The sequence below is a fragment of the Ursus arctos genome, unplaced genomic scaffold (assembly GCF_023065955.2).
Source record: "Ursus arctos isolate Adak ecotype North America unplaced genomic scaffold, UrsArc2.0 scaffold_7, whole genome shotgun sequence".
NCBI classification, from domain to species: Eukaryota; Metazoa; Chordata; class Mammalia; order Carnivora; family Ursidae; genus Ursus; species Ursus arctos.
In genome coordinates this window covers 43,926,346-43,935,574 of record NW_026623089.1, presented here as the reverse complement: position 1 = coordinate 43,935,574, position 9,229 = coordinate 43,926,346, and the positions used below count along the sequence as shown (strand labels likewise).

At 32.0% G+C, this 9,229-nt stretch overlaps 1 long non-coding RNA gene across 1 annotated transcript in view; it reads right to left on the bottom strand.

The window, feature by feature from the left end:
• Positions 1-2,579: 2,579 nt before the first annotated feature.
• LOC130543019 (uncharacterized) overlaps positions 2,580-9,229 on the bottom strand; it is a 121,654-nt gene continuing 115,004 nt past the window's right edge. Inside the window, exon 3 of the long non-coding RNA XR_008958018.1 lies at positions 2,580-2,732. This is a non-coding gene — a long non-coding RNA (uncharacterized LOC130543019). The remainder of the gene's footprint in view (positions 2,733-9,229) is intronic.

Sequence of the window (9,229 nt, the reverse complement as noted above, 5' to 3'; positions counted from 1 at the left end):
CAATTATTTGCACATCAAACTCCTTAACACAAACCCTCCAAGTGAATAAATTCTCTGAGGACACGTTCACATTATAGTCGGAAATAATCCTGTCCCGTGGGGGGGCACAACAGACAAAAAAATGCAGGGTTTACTTATTTAATTTTGGTTTTAATTGCTGTTTCTGACAAATCAATATCTGTTTGCTCTTCCAATAGCATCCTGACTAGCATTAATTCTTACATATAATTTTTCTTCATCAAGATCCCAAGTCTGAATTCTTTAGTCTTCAATAAAACAATTGCAGAATGTTAAAACTGGTGAATCAAAACAGTAACCTCATTAAGTTGTGTTGTGTTTTTAAAGTTATAAGGATTCCATGTAGTTGTTTACAAAATCAAAATAGAAAAAAAACGCACATTTTTTAAACTTGTTGTTGTAGTTAGAGGTCTGATGAACCATTCACATAGCCTTCTTCCACCGTACATTAATACCTGATATTGTCCTTTCCGAAATGAACTGAAGTTGAAAGTCTTAATCACACACACACACACACACACACACACACACACACACAGAGTATGTTAAAATTCAATGTTGTCCTCCTTTTCCTTAGAGTTTTCTCTTACAGCTCACTCAAATGTGTCCAAATTCTCATGATGTGGATGACCTTGGATTCATATATGTTTCATATGAAATGCAGACAGCAAAAAATACAGTGATTCTCTTTTAAGGCTTGTTCTACACAGCCTGCTTTGGAATCCTGTCTATCAAAAAAAAAAAAAAGTCTGGAGAATAGATATATTCTTTCAAACTGGAATAAATGGAAGAACATAGTACTCACCTTAAAATCTCTACATATTTACCAGTGGCCACTGTGTATATCTTAAAGATAATTTGAGGGAAATACCTTGATTCCCTCTTATTTTTTCAAGTATGCAATTGTACACATTAAATCTAAATGAAAAATGAATTCCCTAGTCTTCATAATTAATATATTTTATTAACTCATTTGACCATATTTTAAATAATGTAAATCACACAGAGAAGAATACATACCAAATGGTCAGCAGAATATCTTCAGTTGTTATTTAAAAAAAAATTTTTTTTTAAACAGAAACAATCTCTTGTGCCTGTGATAGTAATTTTGTCTTAGGAGTGTATATGTTTCTCCTTCCAAGAAAACATTCCAAAATGCTGTTCTCTACTCTGTGGAGTAGATATGAAGACCATGGGAAATAATACTAGCTGTTTGTCCCTTGGCACCCCAGTAAAGTTTGGTTACAATATGTGGCACTGCATTTCAGGGAAATACACCACACTTCTTATTAAAAATAACGATATTACTAATCAATTTAATAATAATCTTGCCTTGTCATGTAAGTTTTCATCTGTGGAGGGAATCCTGGACTCTTGTTTTTCTGCTACATGTTCTCGTTGTCTTTGATGAACCTGGACGCTCAGATTCCCTTAGTTTGGGTTCGTACTGCGTGTTACTTTTATCTTACTTCTCGTTTATTAAACAGGGAATTCTCAGCTAAGATGAGAGACTAATGTGATTTTGTAGAGAAAAACAGCTTTGTTCTTTTGAGTTGTGTTAGTGGAGAATTAAACTTGTAATGTTTCCAATGTAAGTGATAACAAGATTCATGACTTTACCCAGTACCTTCTCATACATAGACATAGCCCAAGGCTCTTTAATTTTCCAAATATTATTAACAGAATTTTCAACCTTATTATTATTGTTTTTTTACAACAGTATTTTCTGTTTTCTAAGAAAGAAAGAGAAAACCATCGATTTATGTAAAAGAACAAAACAATAAATAAAATGATCATCTTTTAAGCATGGAATAAAAAATAAACCAATAGCAACATTTTTAAAGGCTTCACGTAAAATACTAACAACTAAAAATAAAATCTAAGGCTAAAATAATGTAAAGAAATATTAGGTAAATGCTTTGCAAAATAATTTTTTTTTAAATAATTCTCTGTAAATTGGACTCTTTCCATAATAACAGTTCATATTTTAGAATTTCCGGTAGGCATTAATTATGCCTACTGAGCTCAAACATTTAAATATACTAAAATCTCCACTTTTGCCATTTCTTTCAACTTGACACTAAATTTATGAAAATCTGTGTTTAAGATGGGAAAAAATATAGAACAAAATCGTTATCTACTAATGCATTCTTATTTTCTTATTGACGGTTTTCACTGAATGTTCCATATTTTAAGCTAAACATAGATGAAGCTACTGATTCAAATATGGAGACAGATGCCAACACATTCCGAAATTAAAATGTGTGGCACAGATATATGGAACTGCAGTACAGGAAAGGGCAAGCTCACTTGGAATGCCTTAGGAAACTTAGAGATGCAGGTACTCTTAGCATCTGAGAAGAGCCTACTGAAGTAAGTTAATAATTAAGGCAACCCCCCCCCAAAAAAAAAAAACAGGTTCAATCACTATGTGACCAGCTTTGTTTCTGTGGGTCATCCTCCACTTTTTCTTCTTCTTTGCAGTATTATTTTTAAAGCAAAATCCAGTCATTGTATAATTTCATCAGTAAAAACACTAGTAAGTTAGAAGACACACACACACAAAAAAGAAGAAGTCTCAGCCTTCCTTGGATCAAAAACCTAAACAACTGAAAAGTATACCATAGAGTTTGAGAAATGGGTTATTCATTTGTTTAAAAAAAAATTACCTTCAGTGATAAGGTAGCTTGTCCTGCAAATTCCGACCATTCCAGCTGAAAAAATGAATGAAGTATTACTATGAGGCCTTCCTCCAGTAAGAAAGTAGAGACAGACACCTGATGCCACGAACATTTGCACAACAGTTAGATTTAACGGATTTCCTTTTTGCTTTGCTTTTTTTAATCTTATTTTAAAATTAATGTCACTAAAAGTGTGAAAAATAAGAAAATGATCAGCATGAATTCAACAACGCCAAGACCATACTGAACAATGTTTTTGTAGATTTTCTTATTTTCCACATATGTGCATATTTCATTGTTATTTTCCTGCTATGTTGCATTATAATTTTAAAAATAATACATCATACTGTCCCATGGTAATACATTGTCTTCATAAACATTTAATTTAAAGGCTACATAAATTCCAGTTTGTTCCTATGTTATGACTTGTTTAGACATTTTATTATTGTTTGACATTCAAATTGCTTCGATTTATTCACTACCATAAGTAACTCCACAATTAGTATCATAGAATACACATTACTTTTTCTTTCTTTTGGAAGGAGAAACTGCAGGTCCATGAACAAGTTTCATAGGGTCTATAAATACTTGAAAGCGTAAGCTGTGCTAGTGTATAGGTTAGTATGTGCATTATTTTTGGTGGAGCAGAAAGGTCTCTAACTAAAAATTTCATAAAGTTAGCAAAGAAACGTGTGAACTTCAATGGTTATGAATTACTCCTTTAGGTAATTTCCCGTTATTCACTGCAAGAAGTTTATATGGTTGGGTCAATGAGTGTAACTTTTTTAGTTACTTTATTTTATTACTATGTTTTAAATAAGACTTTGACTTTCTTAGAGCAGCTTTAAGTTCACAGCAAAATTGAGGGGAAAGTACAGAAATATCCCGTATACTTTCCACCCCCTCACACACATAGCCTCCTCTTGATCAACATCCCCCACCTGAATGGTACATTTCTTTTCATTGAAGAACCTACATGGACACACCATAGTCACCAAAAATCCATAGTTCTTACACTACCGTTCACTCTTGTAATTGTACATGTTATGAGTTTCAACAAACGTATAATGACATTTATTTATCATTATGTTTCATACAGAGTATTTTCACTGCCCTAAAAATCCTCCGTGCTCCACCTCTTCATTCTCCCTCTTCCTTAACCCCTTCGACCACTGATCTTTTTACTGTCTCCATTTGAGCAGTTTGGAAATTTATTTTTAGACATTACTCAATTTCTAGAAGTGGCTAATAGACACAATTTTAACATTACTTGAATTTTTGTTTGCTTATTTACTTTCCATAGCAATAAAACACATTGTAGTTACAATGGTGTAGGCCTCATCAGAAAGCATCATTTTAATGAAGCTTAATTTTAACTTGTAATTAGAAAAATGTTACATGCTTACACATAAAATATGTAAGAAGAGGAATAAAAATCACCACCAGGAGATAACCATTATTAATATTTGAGTATATTTCCTTCCAATATTTTTAATTGAATAAATATACAGACACCATATGTCATTTACAAAATTGGAGTCATCCTGTATTTAAAACATTTTATTCTGTTTTATTAACTTTACACATGGTCTCTGATAATTTCCTCAATTAGTAAAATATTACACATATTTTTAATGGTGACATTATATGGATGAAACATTCACACAAGAGCTCTTTAAACATTTATCACATGTATTATTCAAATGATTTTTTAAATTTACCTACATTTTACTTGTGTCAATGTTTAAATATTATATGTATACATACATGCATTAATTTTTTTTGGCATAAGCATATTTCTAAGTATAGGCAGACAAAGATATTAGGCTCCCTCACAGTATTAATTCTGTCTTTTGGCGGAGTTCCCTGAGGGATTTTGATCACCAAAATCACCATATTTGCTAATGTAAACAGGTGGGTAAAAAGACATAAGCCCTAGAGAAACCTCTGTAGAGCTTACTACATTCACCTCTCCCAATCCACATTAAAAAAACTAAGTGTTAAAAATAAGATGATGGTTTTAAAATTGCCATCGGCTTTGGAACTGAGGTGGAGTGACATTAACATAAAAGCAAACCATTATAAAGAACTGAGAATATGCCCAGCACTCGATGTTTTGCATATATTAACTTGTTTAGTCTTCATAATAACCCTATGAAGTAGGTATGCACATAATTCCCATTTTAAAGATGAGGAGGTCAAGGCACAGAGAAGTTAAGAAACTTGCCTGAGATTTCACAGATAGCAAATTGTAAGGGGCTGGATTTCCAGCCAGAATTCATGCAGACATACCTTTATTTTCTAATCTTATTATCTTGAGGAATTTCTTACAATCATAGTTCAAATGTCCATGATAGGGTAGAATCTCTAAGGCTAAGTGAAGATGATCCTGACTTCAGTTCACTAAATCCAGCAAATGCATATTACAAGTGCTAAAAATGAGGGCAGAGCACAGAACTAATGAGTGGGACTCTATACATCCAATTTTGTGGGTTATTTGAAATTCTCACATATGAAATATAGCGATCAGATAGTTACCAAAACTATTCCTCCTCCCAAATATGACAGGTAACAGTGGCAAGAAGACCAGAGAGATCATACCTATGGCCTTGGCTACATCCACTGTTCCCATTAAGTGAAGAATGAGTACATAATGATAGTCCTCAGGTCATCTGCTTCAACAGAGCAAGAGTTGGTGCCTTGTGTGACTCTACTTCGCTGTTCTTTCACTGCAAGGTGCCATATCACTGAAACATTAGTATAAATCTATACTAATCATCCCTCCAGCCTAAGATCTGAAAGAAAGATTTTGTTTTTGCACACACATGGTCAACAGAAGAAATGAAGATACATTCAATCTATCCTACACTCACCATTATTAGATGGACACAAGCCCTAGAGGAATCTCTGCACAGTCAAGGAAAAGAGATTATAAAATATCCCACCAGGAGCATAGTGAAGCCATTTGCAGGCAAGAACAAAGGCCAAACATACTGCTTTCAATATGTAGAAGTCATGACTCCTTTCAAAATGAGATTTGCTCTCATGTTGCACCTTAGAAATTATCAACTATTATATCAAGAAAATTTATACTCACAGATGAAATAAAAAACCAAGGGCAATGGCAGAGACTCACTAAAAAGACAAACATTATATAAAGAAGCAAGTCAAGGAACTTTTTTCTACAGAAGAAGAAATAATGAAAGCAGAACTAAAATTTGACAGAACTGGTAAACAGGAGAACTGGATAAATGTAAATTTATGCTCCAATAGGATCGGACTTAGAAACACAGCTGTCTAATTTCTTATTCTTCCTTCCTAACATATGTTATTTCAGAATTTAAAAATAATAACAAATAGAAACATTTTTAATGTTATAAAAGCAAACAAAAATAATCCTACTGTTCTAAAGAGGAAATCAAAAATTCAGTTAAAGGAAATTTAGAAAATAAAAAGCAAGACATAAAAGAATATTTAAACTAGCTAAAGCTGTACTTACTGGAACCCTCAGAGTCTTAAATAAATTCAACATTAAAAAAAAGAGAAGTGTTGACTTAAGGATTCAACTGAGAAAGCTAGAGATAATGTAATCCATTTTTTGAAATAAAAGAAATTATGTAAAGGCAGAAAATTAGATATTTGGAATAAGAAAAAGAGCGGAAATAATAACACTTTGAAAAATAAAAAGAAATGTACAAAGTTAAGAAAAGAATAATTTTAAAATGAGAAATAAATACAGAAAGCAAAAAGAAAGTATATAAATCACAAATATGGAAAATATTTTTTAAATTATTGTTGGACAGTATAAATAAGTCTTTGTTCATTGTTATGAAAATCTCAATGAAAATTAGGATTTTTCATGGAAAATAAAATGTACCAAATGGCTTAAAAACGGAGAATTTGAGTTATAGAAATGGGGGAATAAATAGAAAAAAATTTGTTTCCTTCCAAGAATTACTTAATTACTTACAATGAGTTTTCAGGTCCATATAGATTTGTATGTAAGTTCTTCATATCTATATACTGAGATATATATATATATATATATATATACATATATATATATATATATATATGTGTGTGTGTGTGTATGTACTTAAATGTCTATATATAATGTGTAAGTACATATGCACATATAAAATGTGTTAATTACATCTTATGTAATTAATATGTAATTTATACACAAACATACACACCACAAGATGTTAAAATGTGATTCTCTCTCTCCAAATTTTGACTGAGAGACAAGTGCGGTAGGCGCCTTATCCCTCTACTTTCTTGATTAATCTTTAGATCACCTCAGAAGGATGTGCCATTAAATGTTAAAGCCATTTCTGCCATGTTAGCCATCACTCACTCCTGCCTATAAAAATGTAAGCTTTGAAAGGAGAGATAGCTCCTTCTGAGAGAATTGACAGAATTCTGTGCCATTCTAATTTTCAAATGGAGAAAGGATGGATTCCGCTCACATGGGCATTCAGAGAACCTCCCGTGAGCCCATGGTATATGACCCCTTGAAGTTCTAGCCTGAGTAACTGGAAGAACAAAATTCTGGCTGAAGCTTGCCTGCCAATTGCTAGATTGAGGAGACACACAGACATGAGGAGAGGAGATCCATGTGTTTGTCTCAGAGTAAAGATACATGTTCCCTCCACCCCTGTGAGGGTCGATAGCAGGAAGGACTGCCTGAGGCAGCAAGAGGACCCAACAGTCTGTGGGATTGGGACAGGGCTAAGGAGAGGTCATAGCCACCAGGAGGCATCGGCTCTGTCAAGCAGAGGGTCTCCAGCAAACCCCCAAAAAAGTATTCCCCGAAAGAAAGCTTTTATATTTTTTTCATCTGCCTCATTCAAAGGGTGGTAACTACGCTTGTTCACTTTCTTCTTCTTTTTCTTATTTCCTCACCACCTGGTTTTAACCGTTGGGTCAGATACCATAAACAGCAAGTGGGAAAGATGAGCAAGGAAGAGGGAGTTCAGCCAATCTCTCCCTTTAGACAGCTAGCTCTATTTTTGATAAATATTTGGATCACAAAACCTTTTATCAATCTATAAACATTTATAGTATTCACTATTATCTGGCAAAACTGTCTTTGGGAAAATTATATTGTCCAAAGTCACTTGTAAATATGTATGAAAACATCTAAGTAAAATAATTGCAAATGAATTATACTAGTATTAATAAAAAAAGAAATCACCATGATAGCATAAGTTTTATTTCAGCAATTTAAAGATATTTCAATATTAGTGTTTTAAGTAACATGATTTATCTCCATAAATAGCAAAAATCAGATACGTTTCAATTTCCAATCTGGAATAAAACATTAAGTTAATTAGAGGAAAAAAATTCACTTCCTTAACAACATAAAGCCAATCATCAGTTTGAGACACGGCAATTAAACATTAGATTCATCTCCCTTTGAGTAAAGAACAAGGCCAGTCTTTCACTATTAATACTATTAACTAAATTAACAAAATGAGCAATATCTAGGAATAAGAAAAGAATAAGAAAATAGATATAACTATAGCAGAGGTAGAATCATAATGATCCAAAAGAGAATTCAAGAGTCAACAGAATGATACTGTAAATGACCTTAGCAGTAAGCCTATAAACAAAATAGAATAAATGGCTAGAAAACATATGCTAAATATGATCCGATTTGCAGTATTAACAAAAATATACATTACCTTAAAATAAACTTAAGAGGAGGCAAATGAAATAGCATTAATGAAGACTTAAATAAATGAGAATATAATTTTCCTCTTAGTGGGAAAATTCCATATTTTAAACTTGTCAAGGTTCTGCAGTTTCGTTCATAAATATAATGCAGCCAAATGAAAGACATACTAAGAATATTTTGGAGAACACATGGATGAGAATAGCCAAAACCAGTTTGAAAAATGAAACTGTATGGAAAAAATGAGGGAGAGTTTAGTACATAATCAAGGATGTTATAATGTTAAAATTATTAAATCTTACTGAGTTGATGCAGGTATTGAAAGAAGAGAAACATAAGCGACAGCCCAGAAACACACTAGGAAACAACAAAAAAAAAACTAATAGAAATTCAGAACATTTTAAATTAGAAGTTAAAAAATAAATAAATTATAAGTTAAGCTCACCTTATTTAAGAAAAGTTGCTAGGAAATTGGCTAAACTAAAAAAGAAATATAGGTTCCTCCCTTATACCATATACTATGATGAAATATTGTTGAACTAAAGAGTTAAATGTACTAGATAAAACCATAAATGATCCAGAAGAAATATAGTTGGAAGAGCTTTCTAGAAAAAGAAGCAAAGAGAAAACTCAAAATTGAATTATATTTATAGGAATACATTTTTAGTTTGGTATTTATAAAAATATATATAATGAAATTGGATTAATGTTCACAAAATAGATTATTAAAATTTACTGTCTTAAAGAGATCTTAAAAATAATACATAAAAGTTATTTGTGGCTAGAATATTTCATATAGAAAATCACACAAGAATTCATGTATAAGAATATTCACTATGCCTTTATTTATAAA